The sequence below is a fragment of the Eriocheir sinensis genome, chromosome 3 (assembly GCF_024679095.1).
Source record: "Eriocheir sinensis breed Jianghai 21 chromosome 3, ASM2467909v1, whole genome shotgun sequence".
In the NCBI taxonomy this organism is placed as follows: domain Eukaryota; kingdom Metazoa; phylum Arthropoda; class Malacostraca; order Decapoda; family Varunidae; genus Eriocheir; species Eriocheir sinensis.
In genome coordinates, this window is record NC_066511.1 from 26,768,249 (window position 1) to 26,782,319 (window position 14,071).

The window sequence follows — 14,071 nt, forward strand, 5'->3', positions numbered from 1 at the left end:
TATTAGTGTAAGGACAGACAAAAATAGTGGTGCTCAAGACGGCTCACGAGAAGAAAAAAAAAGAGGAAAAAATAAAAGACTAAAATTCTCTCTCTCTCTCTCTCTCTCTCTCTCTCTCTCTCTCTCTCTCTCTCTCTCTCTCTCTCTCTCTCTCTCTCTCTCTCTCTCTCTCTCTCTCTCTCTCTACGACTACGTTATCACCTAATCATAAGCTCAGACGAACACCCGGGCCTCCACCCTCCTCTTTGCTTCTTCCTGCAGTTCTCATGCTGTGTTTTTATACCGTGGTGAGTTAAAACGCAATGTTACTATTTCATTGACACGACTGTTGTTTGGAAGTATACACAACTCACACGTCTCACCGTACTTTCTTGTGTTAACGTGTTTCCTGTGCTCCGCCTTGCTGCGTTACTGTGCTGTGGTGTGATGTGTTGTGTCATTTTTCAAACCTAGGACGTACGTAAATCCTTTGTTTAACTTGCGCCATGGTTGTGCAAACTACTTCTGCCCGTAAACAGTTACAGCTCAGCTCCTTGATTCGCCCTTCCAGACATAATTACACAAGTATTGCCCTTCTTGCTATTTTCACACACACACACAGACACACACACGCCCACACACACACACACACACACACACGTATTAATCTCTCTCTCTCTCTCTCTCTCTCTCTCTCTCTACACAAACATTAACAAGCCTTAATTAAAGTAAAAATACAGCAATATACTAAAAAGAAATTAATTACCAAGAGGCAGATATTTTCCTATGACCGAGTTTATGAAGGACAAAAATATATAAAATACCAACTATTTAATTAAAGAAATGAGAAGGAACATTTCTTCAATTCTAACCTCATCGAGACGAAATTCCAAGTCACTTCATTCCTGACTTCCTTCCATTCCAGCCTCGGAAATATTATTGGCGGAACATTTTATGATTTCTTTGATCGTAGCCTCACCTCGTGCCTAATGAAATTCCCCTTCGTCAAATATTAAAAAAATCTCACACCTCCTTCCATCCCAAACCGTGACAACAGGTGTGGAGAACAACCGACTATGAGTTGCCAAAAATATATAGACAAAAGTCGACACCTTCTCCCCTTCTTTTTCTATACCGTGGCAGCAGAGAATGAAGGATAAGGCGTTGAAGAAGAAGGGGGAGGAGGCAAAGCAGAAAACCTTGACCATCCTACCTTCGCCAACCGTGAGAATAGCAGGTGAAGGAGAAAGTCTACGAAGGCAAGTGTGGCAGAACAGACAACCGAGACTACCGTTGGATTGAGATTATATATATGTGGTCCTGTGTTCCTCATGGGTGCCTGTCTTGTCTCTTCCTCTAGACGTCATCTGTTGTGGCTGTTAGTCGATGATATTATAAAGTGAGGCTTAGCTGGGTCGGTGCTTATGATGCTAAAGGCGTGTTGAAGGCCTGAAGTTGTTGCTTGTCTTCTTTTTTATCAAACCGTTGCATTTCATCCTCATTTATTTGGTTTTATTCCTATTTTTCGTCCTCTTCCAACATTATTTATTGTTATGGTCAAAGTAGATCTGTTATGTAAGGATGATGTGGGTGTTGACAGCATCCTCAACCTCCTCTTTATCGTACTTATCATTCTTTTTTTTATTATTTATATCTTGTCCCTTTCGTTCTCCTTGTTCTTGTTCTACACCTTCGTTATCTTTATCTTTCGTTCTCAGTTTATTATGTCTCTTCCTTGTCCATCTCCACCTTCTCTTCTTCTTTTTCATCATTTTTTTTTCTTTTTCTTCTTCTCCCTCTTCTTCATCTTCTTCCTTCTTCTTCTTCTTCTTCTTCTTCTTCTTCTTCTCCTCCTCCTCCTCCTCCTCCTCCTCCTCCTCCTCCTTCTTCTTCTTCTTCTTCTTCTTCTTCTTCTTCTTCTTCTTCTTCTTCTTTTTCTTCTTCTTCTCCTCCTCCTCCTCCTCATCCTCATCCTCCTCCTCCAAAAAATAAAAATTCACTACAAAATATTATGTCTATCTTGATAAGGCAGATTACAGGTGCGTCGAGGTACTTTGCGACACTGAAACATAAATAAATATATAGCAAGAAAAAAAAACGAAAAAAACAATTACGCTGATGGCAAGGACTGCGGCGACAAAACAACACAAACAAGACAAGACTCCTACAGGTAAAAGACAGGTAAAAGATATAACAAACAGCAATGATCATGAAACACACAAACAGAGAGAGAGAAAAAAAAGGAGGTCTCTCGTGGATCAACTTCCGGTAAAAAAATAAAAAAAAAGAGAGCAACGGAAAGCAAAAACAACAACAACAAAAAAAGGAAACGAAATGCGATGAACGAAAACGAAAGTGCATGGCGTTGGTAACAGTGATGAAAACACTGAAGGGAATCCGTAACACGAAAACAAGTGTAATGCAATAACACACACACACACACACACACACACACACACACACACACACACTGCTGGTAACACTATCACTATACGAGGAGGGAGGGAGGAGGAGGAGGCGAGGGGGTTATAGTGCGGACAATACAGCATGGTAATAATGTTAGGCTTCGATTATCACGTCACAGAAAACAACACAGAGAGAGAGAGAGAGAGAGAGAGAGAGAGAGAGAAAAGGATACACACACACACAAAAACACACACACACACACACACACACACACACACACACACACACACACACACACACACACACACACCAACTAACCCTCCCTTTTATCCCCTTTACGTGCACTATATAATAACATTATAGCACAGGAAAGTTAAACTTACAATGAATTTCCGTAGAGTTACTAACGATCTGGGATCATCTCAATCTCACTAAACAACCGACTTTTCGATGACAACCCTGGTACATCGCTTTTTATCGCCGCCCCTTAGTGTGCCAGTCCGTTAGGAAAGCGACCCTTTCCAAACGTCATTACGTAGAATGAAAAAATGCACCATGCAAAAAAGAGCATTCTCAGCGAGAATGAGATAAAAGCTAAAATCTTTGATCATTATCAAAATTGTTAAGAGCATTCTGAGCGAGAATGAGATAAGAGCTAAAAACTTTGATTATAATCAAAATTTTTAGATTTTATCTCATTCTTGCCCAGAATGCTCTTTTTTGCATGGTGCATTTTTTCATTCTACGTAATGAAGTTTGGAAAGGGTCGCTAAAAGCGATGTACCAGGATTATCATCGAAAAGTCGGTTGTTTAGTGAGATTGAGATGATCCCAGATCGTTAGTAACTCTACGGAAAGTTCATTGCAAGTTTAACTTTCCAGTGCAATAATACAAATATATATTTATATATTTCTATTCATATCTGCTGCAATGGAATTATTTGCCAAACGCCCTAAGAATATATATATATATATATATATATATATATATATATATATATATATATATATATATATATATATATATATATATATATATATATATATATATATATATATATATATATATATATATATATAAGAAACTGTTATTTTTTCTACTCACAGACAAGCATTTAAGGTTTCAGCTTTTTGCAGCTGAAATATAAGCATGGCTGGTCTGCAGTTGTATTCGTGTTGTTTACCAACTGGACAACGAATAACGATGTACACCAGACAATAATAAGGAGCCTTCTGGTCTGTGCTGTAGAGTTCCTTTTTATATATTTTATCTCAATTCCGTAGGACTGCAGTGTAATGAAAGGCTTCGTGTTTATTACAATGAAGATTATTTTTTCTCACCCGGCGATCATGCGAGCTATCAGAAATCATAGTGAAAAAAACATAATTCCAGTCTATATTTTGTACATGTGTGGAGGGCTCAACACACAAAGGTCTCTTGGACAGAGTTTCAGGCTATTTGTCTCATCAACTCCCCTCCTCATACTGACGGTCTTCCATCTCCTAAATTCTGCCGCCATGTTGCATCTCTTTCTATCTTCTATCGATATTTCAGGCTGACTGCTCTTCTGAACTTGCTAACTGCATGCCTCTTTCCCTCCCGCGGCCCCGCTGAACTCGACTCTCTACTCAAGTTCATCCCTATAATGTACAAATCCCTTATGCAAGAGTTAAGGAGCATCTTCACTCTTTTCTCCCTTACACTAGTAAACTCTGGAACAATCTTCCTTTATGTTTATTTCCACCTGCCTACGACTTGAAGTCTTTCAAAAGGAAAGTATCGGAACCTATCCTTCCGAAATTGCCTTCTACTTTGGCCACTCTTCTAAACTCTTTTTAGAGGGGCATTGAGTTGCGGATTTTTGTTTCCTTTTTTTTTTTTTTTTTTTTTGCTCTTGGGCTGTTTCCTTTACTGTAAAAATGAAAAAAATGGACGGTGAAGTAAAAAAATTATGTCCCAATTACTGAAACGACTGTGGGATTTGTACTTACCAGGTAGGTGTCCATGGCACGCCGGAGCTCATCTCGATATATTTATACCTGAATGTGAAAGAAATTTTTTTTTAAATTTAAAAAAAATAAAAGTAATTTATGCATCACACTTGTTGTAAACGGCTATAGAGCATATTGTCAAAGATATTCACTGTTTATTGTTACGTAATTACCTACCATAGAGTAGTTGTCACATGAACCTGAATCTTAATAGAAATTTAGACTAAATGCTGGTAACACACTAATAAGGCTCTCTGTCTATCTATTTCACTATCTAAATATCTCTATAGACAGATATATAGATAGATAGATAGATAAATATATAGATATAGATAGATGGATAGATAAGATAGATTTATATAGATATGAGCATACCGTTTGGTTTTCTTATGGGTTACTTCTGTTTTTTCTATGTACGAGTTTCCTCTAAACTGTTTGTACAGTGAACCGATTATCACCAGTCCGTTTTTGACTCCCATCATGATAAACTTTCTCATGTCCTCCTGATTATCTCATTTACATTCATATAATTAATACCTGTGTACTCTCACCAGCACAGTTATACCGGTTCCCACTTGCTTCACCAAGGTTTATTTCCCTGATTTTCTTAAACCAAAACAATATAGACGACGCAATTGTAGTACATGATGATCAGAGACATAATGCATTTTATTACCGTTTGCAAACACACACACACACACACACACACACACACACACACACACACACACACACACACAAATCACGCCTCACACAACCTAACAATAAGAGCTCGTGAAGACTCCATTATTGCATCAACGAAAATAAATATATATGCATACAAAATAGTCAATGGGACCAGACATTTCAATCAGGAACAGCAAAGGCGGACGGGCTGGATGGCTGATCAGCTGACTGTTTGCACTGAGGCTGGCTGGTTGGATGGGTGAATGTCAGGCAGGTTGACTGACTGACTAGCTGACTGACTGGCTGACTGGCTGGTTGATTGACTGGCTGGCTTACTGACTGGCTGGTTGACTAGCTGACTGGATGGCATACAGACTGTCTAGTTTGCTGGCTAGCTAGCTGGCTGACTTGCTAAAGGGCTGGCAAGATGCTGGTTGGGTGGCTAAGTGGTTGGAGTCTGGTTGGCTTGCTTGTTGACTGGCTTACTAGCTGACTGACTGGCTGGGTGGCAGAATGACTAGAAGCTTACTGATTTCCTAGCTGAATTGTTGAAGGCTAGTTGACTAACGGCCTGTCTGACTGACTGGGCTACCCGGTGGATGGCTAGCCGAGTGGAGGAATGCGGATTTCAGGCTGCTTGCTATTTTGGTATTTTGAGTTGGCTGGCTGGCTGGTTGACTGGCTGGCTGGCTGGCTGGTTGGCTGGCTGGCTGGCTGGTTGAGTGGTTGGCTGGCTGGCTGGCTTTCTGGCTGACTATTCTCGCCCAGCTGAGCCCAGTCCCGGATGACTCAGCCACGCCCACAAAACCCGATTAAAACATTTGCAAGTAAACTAGTGATCATTAGTTCTGGTATATCAGCGGCACAGAGAGAGAGAGAGAGAGAGAGAGAGAGAGAGAGAGAGGACAAAGAGATGAAGAACCGTCTCTCTCTCTCTCTCTCTCTCTCTCTCTCTCCTCCTCACGGCAATATAATCACTATGGACCATAACACCGTAAACAGTAATTGTCTCCAGTAACTTTTTGGGCACGGGGCGGCGGCGGACTGATGTCACTTGGCAGCCAAATTTCACACCTGAGCGGACCGTATTAACAGCATGTTCAGGGGCCCCCAGCCCTCCTCCATCTCCCCTTTCCCTTACCGCCCTCTCTTTTCCTCCTCCTCCTCCTCCTCCTCCTCCTACTACTACTACTACTACTACTACTACTACTACTATTATTATTACTACTACATACCACTAATGCTTCAGCGTCTTACTACCCATTTCCTTCACCGGCTCATGAACCAGCTCCTTGTTTTCCTGTTCATCAACGTACTTTTGCTTACTCTCCTCAGCCTTCTCCCTCAGCCCCACTCTCCTGAAAACCAACACCTTCAACATATCCCCCCTTCTCTGAATGCGCCTTTCCCTGTGTCGTCAGGCCTTCCTCACACTACTACACCACTGCCACGACCACTCTGCTACAATAGTCATCAAATCTTCTTTTAAACCCTGTCATCATACTGGTATACTCAACTCATTTTTTCATTTGTATATCTGGATCTGGATTAATGATGCGCAGGGGCGTGTGCTCTGTTTGATCTCCATTTCATCCATACAGCCGTGAATATTTAGCTTCAAACCTAAAACATAGACGGAATTGACGATCACGAGACCAGCACGAGATCAGTCAGTCAGTGAATTACACACACACACACACACACACACACACACACACACACACACACGCAGCACTAATCAAATAACGACAGTAATTAAATTCTATATTGAATATCATCAAACAGAAGATCAACGTGTCATTCTTTTTTATTACAAACTCAACAAATCGAGTAGAAAAAGTCGCCATCAGAATGCTCGTCACACAGTGCAATCAAAACATGACAGACGTCTTTCCAATCTCCCTGCGTGATCACTGGTGACAGGGGACGACACCGACTGTACTATTTTTAATAACTTCTTTGTTTATGTTTTTTCTCTTATTTTACTAAATGAATATATACTTCCGTCACGAAGGGGAACTTATTATCGCAAGGAGTCCACTTCGTGAAAAGAAATGTAAAGAAACGGTGTATATCATAGTGTTCGTTCGAAAATGTGGCGCCCCATGAAAAGGGAAAGGTAAAGTTGGGAACATACGCTCTTGCAACGCTACAGGTGCTCATCTCCGACACATTGGCCCGTGAGGTAATGGCGGGGAATAACCCATTACCGCGGGGGAATCAAGGCAAGTGCAGCATCCGGGTTACCATAGTTTACCTTGCGCAGTTTCCACAGGTACCCATTTCTTGACCTCCCCGAAAGAGAGGATACACTGTTGGGCGGGTAGCAGGCTGACTAGCTTGACGAGATTTAAACTTAGGTCCGCGGATTCGTGGCAAGACGTGTTAACCACAGAAGCCCCACGAGAGGTCTCAAGAAATAGCCGTCACATGGCCGGAAAGCAGCAATGATGTAGCCTAAGCGTAACCCATTGATGTATCTGCATATCTATCTAACTAGCCCTGATGCCGCCATGAACTACCCACAATTATTCAATGAAGTATCAACATCGCCTTAATTATCCCTTAAGTAGTCAGAGAGTAGCCATTAATACTCATCAAAAGTAGCCATTGTATAGTAGCCATTAAGTAGTCTAAGTACGAGCAGAGGCACGCCACCCATGGGACCTTTGAAGCTGCTTTGTGGAGAATACTTTCCAGCCATCCACGATCCTGCTAGTAAAATAACTTATTAACTGTGTAATTTCCCTGACGGCTGAGTATTAGTGGGCTGCAGCCGGGGATTTTCGTGGTCAGATGCACGCTGCTGGTGGTGGCACTGGGGGTGGGGGTGGGGGTGATAGCAGTGGTGACAAGGAGAGAGGAAAGAGGGTGCGTCGAGGGTGAAGAGTGCTGTTGACTGTGGAGTGATTTGATGACGTGACAGAGAGGTGACAATGTACTGAGAGATAGGTAGATACAGAGAGAGAGAGAGAGAGAGAGAGAGAGAGAGAGAGAGAGAGAGAGAGAGAGAGAGAGTTCTTCATTATTATTCAAACAGTTATCACGTACTTCAAATATCCTGCTGTCTAGTAAGTGAACAACATCTCTAACGACTCAGCTATGCAATTTCTCCTCCTCCTCCTCCTCCTCCTCCTCCTCCTCCTTCTCCTCCTCCCACTCATCTGTTTTCTTCCCTTCCATCGCCACACCAAGATTACCATAACAACACAACTAATTCAATTTCACCTCCTCTTCTACGTAACTCCTCTTCCTCCTCCGAGTTTAATTTAAGAATGGTATGGGGGAAAAAAGAGAAAAGAGACAGAAGAAAGAGGAACAAGTACTGGGTGTTGAGAAAAGGATTTAAAAGGGCACTAGGAACACCAGAGGAATGACTAAGAAAAAGGAATAACAAAAAAACAAAGATGGATGTTATGTCGAAGAGCGTGGAGGAGTATAAAAGTTTAAAGTTAAGAAACATGGCGAAGAAGAAAACTATGAAGGTCTTGGTGCTAAAATCGTGTCAAACCGCAAATTCTCCCAATACTACAGTGCGGCAGGGAATATAGCGAGCAGGATGTTGGACTTTATTACAAAAAATTATCATTATGGAATAAGCTCCAATATTCGGTAGTTCAATGTAACATGATTTTGATTCATTTAAAAACAAACTGAACCGTCACTTCCTCCACTCCATCACTCCGCTAAGGTTAAGAAGCAACGTCTCCAGACACGTTTGATGCCGTTCACTTCGGTTTAAGGACAGTGAACCTCGTCCGAGCCATGGGTCTGTGTGGTCTGAGCTATGTAAATCTCTCTCGGGTGATAGGATACACGTCACGGCCCTCGCCCCTCCGTCCCTTCACCTGTGTACACGAGAGTAGTAGTGCTCCTGCAGACTTCTCATCCACGACAAACTCAGAATAGCTTTTCTTAATGAGTATGCAAATTGTCAGGGCGAGGTAATAACCTAGTGAGTCGCTCAAAACACGGTTATCACGCTCTGCGACACCAGGGGAAGGGAAGGGGCGGCCCGCTGCGACTGCTGCTCCACCTCTTCCTCCTCTTTCTCGTCCTCCTCTATCTGCTGTTGCTATTGTTCCTGCCTCATCCGTCTGTTTCTCCCTACTATTCCTCATCCTTCTTCGCATGCTATTGTTGCCATTACTACTTCTTTCACATCTTCTCTCTAATGCTCCCTACTGCGCCCCTTTCATCTCCCCCTGCACCTTCTTCTGCTGGGGTTGTTCCTGTTCCACCTGTCGACCCTTCTATCTGCTGTCTGGGCCCCTCACTCCCATCTTTGCCGCCACCTTTGTTCTTTTTGGCGACCTGTGTCTCCCGCGTCTCCGCATCTCTGCTTCCCCGCCAGCTCACGTTTCACCCATTCGATTTATCAGCCTCCGTGTTTTTGCCGCCTCCACGTAATGGCCAATTGTACCTAACCTCTGCACAGAACATAACCCCAGTCAGCCACCCCTCAGCCAGTCAGCCATTCCACTTATTTGTACCTAATCTGGAATACAAACCCTTAGTCAGCCAGCCAGTCAGCCAGCCAACCAATTCACTAATCTGTATCGAATCTGAAGCACAACCCATCAACCAGTCAGTCAGCCACTCCACCTATTTGTACCGAATCTGGAGCATATTTTCCCCCGTCAGTCAGTCTCCCTACCTATTTGTTATGCATCTAGAGCACAGCCACCCCTCAGCCAGCAAGGCATTTTATTCTTTCCTTGCTGAAACACAAACATAAGCCCTCCCTCAGCAAGGCAGACACAAAACCAGACACTCCATTCATTCGTATTTTCTTTTGTAAACCTCTTTTTAGTCAGCCAGCCATTCCATTTATTTATAGTGAATTTAGAACATTAATCATTTTCATCCAACCAGTTAAAAATATCACATCACTTCCTGGTACGGAAAAAGACCCCTCGAGAGCACACCAACTTGCCTTTCCAGTATTTGTATTCCATCTAGAACAAACTCAGCCAGCTATGATTACTGAACCTGGAACATTATTGGTCATTTTCATCCAGCCCGCTAACAGTTTCACTTCTTCGGGCAGAGCATTCCTTATTATGGGGTATGATTAGCGGGCCTTTTCTTCTCAATTATTATTTTTTTTGCCTTTGAGCTGCTCTTTTACTGTAAAAAATAAAATAGACCACTCACCAGCAATCCAGTTCAACAAACAACCCTTCCACTTACTTGTATTGAATCAAGAGCCTAACTACTCACCCAGCCAACCAGCCAGCCAGGACAGCCAGCAACTTCCCTCATTAGTATTGAATTTGTCTACTCAAACTCCTCCCTAACCAGTACCAGCACAAACTATTGCGGATCTCAGGGCCACTCGGTAGTATTGATCGCTTGTTGCTATTTCTGTGAGCTGTATCCATTCGCACCTGTATTGCGCTTCCACGGAACAGGTACTTACAACGTCTATTAATACACCCCGAGTTTCCTTCATCAGCCTTCTGCGTGGGTGACTGGGGAAGACACGCAGTAGTTAGGAAGAAGAGCGAGAGAGAAAAGAGGTAGGGAGTGAGAGAGGGAGTAGGGAGGGAGAAAGGGTGTAAGGAGGAAAGGAAAAACAGAAGATATAATGAATGGAAGGAATATTGAGGGGTTATGGAGAAGAGTAGGTATAGAGAGAGAGAGAGAGAGAGAGAGAGAGAGAGAGAGAGAGAGAGAGAGAGAGAGAGAGAGAGAGAGAGAGAGAGAGAGAGAGAGAGAGAGAGAGAGAGAGAGGTGGGAAGAGACGGAGAAAGGAGTGGAAAGGAGTGAGTGAATATACGAGGTAGTGCGTCGTTAAGAGATGAAAGCCATTTACTGTATAATAACCCTCCCCTTGAAACCAACAAGTGGCGGGCGTAACAAAGCAGAAGGGAAGTGGCCTAGCACCAAAGTCTGACCTACACACTAAAAACTCTCAAGAACCAACCAACCTATTACTCCTTATTATTGCACTCCTAAGATAGCTCCCTCTCCCTCTCCCTCTCTCTCTCCCCTCGCTCCGCCCTGTCTAACCTGCTCACTCTCCCCTCACAACGCCAAAGCGACTCCCCTCTCTCGCTTCTACACACCGACGCCTGTGCATTCTCCCCTCATCTGACAGGGACGGAGGTAAGAGGGGAAAAGTGCGTGGCTAGATATATGGAAGAGAGAGAGAGAGAGAGAGAGAGAGAGAGAGAGAGAGAGAGAGAGAGAGAGAGAGACAGTGTGGTGTTGTCCGCCAGCCCATTACGTTGTATTGTGAGAGGGGAGAAGCTCTTATTGTGGAGGCTAAAGTACCCTCATCCCCCCCTCTCTCTCTCTCTCTCTCTCTCTCTCTCTCTTCCCTCTCACTCTTCCTCCTCCTCCTTTTCCTCCTTTCCCCTCTCACCCTGTTGACATGCATTCATCTGTGGCGGACAAGAAACCTTTTGTCTCCTGGGAACTATTTTCTTTTAAGTAATTTTTTATATACATTTTTTTTTCATATGTATACACGCACAAGTTTCTTTAGTACTTTCGGTCTCTCTCTCTCTCTCTCTCTCTCTCTCTCTCTCTCTCTCTCTCTCTCTCTCTCTCTCTCTCTCTCTCTCTCTCTCTCTCTCTCTCTCTCTCTCTCTCTCTCTCTCTCTCTCTCTCTCTCTCTCCTCCTTTCCTCTTTCCTCCTCCTTTCCTTAGCGCTTCCTTCCTCTTCTCTCCCTTTCCCTCCTTCCCTTCACAAACAGACGCTGCCGGAGCAAGGGAGGGTTGCAAAAGACAAATAGATGCGCCTGTAAAGAGAGAGAGAGAGAGAGAGAGAGAGAGAGAGAGAGAGAGAGAGAGAGAGAGAGAGAGAGAGAGAGAGAGAGAGAGAGAGAGAGAGAGAGAGAGAGAGAGAGAGAATGACCACCGTTTTCTTTGAGTTCAACCACGGTGTCTCTTAGTATTCAGTCAACGCCGTCACCCTCATTTCTCCCTCAGACACTGCTACACCCTCGCTCTGTCACCCTGCCTGGCTACCTACCTCCCCCTCACCCCCCCGTTCCCTTTCCCCCAACACCTCCTTCTTCTTCCCCACACCCCCTTCCCTCAGTAAATTCCTTTCACCCCCCTCTGAATCATCTACACACAACCAAACACACAACAAACTCCATCTTTAATTCCACTCTCTTCACTGCCTTGTAATCTAGGGCATGTAGCATACACCACTTCAAACTTGCCTTCCATGCTGAACTGAGTACGTAGGAGACGCGAGACTATTTGAGGCATGAATTAAACAGTCATGGAACCAGTGCAAATACGGTAAAACGTTGCAAATTTGAGGTTAAGATACTTACGAACGGAGACGGACGGTGGATAACTGATCACGAATTCTCAAGAGCTGTTATGAGTTCTCTGACTGGGGGCTCATGTACCTTCTTGTATCGTTGTGTTCCTTGTGGAGTTTATTTCTTTGAGGTTAAGATACTTACGAACGGAGACGGACGGTGAATAACTGATAGCGAATTCTCAAGAGCTGTTATGAGTTCACTGACTGGGGGCTCATGTACCTTCTTGTATCGTTGTGTTCCTTGTGGAGTTGATTTCTTTTGATAGAGCTTGATACAGAAAGACAAAATAAATATGATCCAAGAGAGTTAAAGCAAGAGTTATTTGCGACAAGGTAGGTTACATAAACAGCTACAGATTACAAAGGTGTTTTACAGACTCTTCTTTTGCATTCTAATCTTATTTCAAGCATGCCCTTATAACCTATATTATTCCATAACCTCTTTGGCTGTGTTGTAAAGTGGTCAACACGTTTAGCAACGAATCCGCGGGCCTGTCTTGGAATCCCGTCCCGGCCAGTAGGCGCCAAGTCCACCCAATTTTTCACCCTTCCTTTCGGGCTGATCGATAAATGGGTACTTGGAGAAATCTGGGGAAGGTAAATGTGGTAGCCCGGATGTCACACTGGCCTTGTGTCCCGCGGTAATGGGTTATTCCCCATCACAAAGTCTGGGCAAATAAATCGGAGATGGGCACCGAGGTCACGCGCAGCTATAGCGTATGCTCCCAACTTTAACTTCACTTATTTTATTAAAAAAAACTATTTTATATAATTTCATAACCTATTCTTATTTAATTTCATAGCCTATTTTACCTCAAGCATTGGCCTTATAACCTATTTTGTAACTTCTGCTACAGGATTATTTATTTGAAAAGAAATGGTGACGCGGCAACAGTTCTGGATCAATCTTTTTTTCGGCCACCTCTTTTAATTCTTTTTTGGGAGCAGCGAGTAGCGGGCTTTTTTTATTATTGTTTTCTTTTTTTCTGCCCTTGAGCTGCTTCCTTTGTTGTAAAAAAAAATAAAAATGATGATCGAAAACCCCTCGTGTAGTTGGCGCCCTCGTCCCAGATGCCAAGAGGCGATCCCCAAGGTGCCATCAGCCACAATGATCCGTAGAGTTGCTCCCATAATCACTCAGTACGTTGAGCAGCCCGCTGGGAAGAAATCACCCACACAGTCCCGTATACAAATCTTATTCATAACCCTGCCATCACTGAGGATCACAAAGCATAGACTATATAAATAACCTGAGAACATAGTCGACGGATTTTACGAGGCGAATCGGTCAAGGATCACAATTCCAGTGCCAGAGTTTGGGACAGTTGAAGGTCAATTGGACAGGGCAGAACTCCCGAGCCTCCCATTACCTCTGCGGGAGGCCATACATAGAACATAAGGATGATATTGATACTAAATGACAATAACCCTGAAATTTACTTTTCAAATAGATATATCCCTAATATAGATAGACAGAAAGATAGATAGATAGATATATAGATAGATAGAGATAGATAAATAATTACGAGAGAGAGAGAGAGAGAGAGAGAGAGAGAGAGAGAGAGGAGTGCTGGAGGAGAGGAAATAGGCGGCGAGGGAGCCGTCCAGCTAATGCTTCTTATGATGAGAACTTGACGTGGCTGAGGCGCCATATCACCCCTCCTGCTACCAACACCCCATCATCGACACTGCTCCCTCTCAATACCCCCAAACCACCACCACCACCACCACCACCACGGC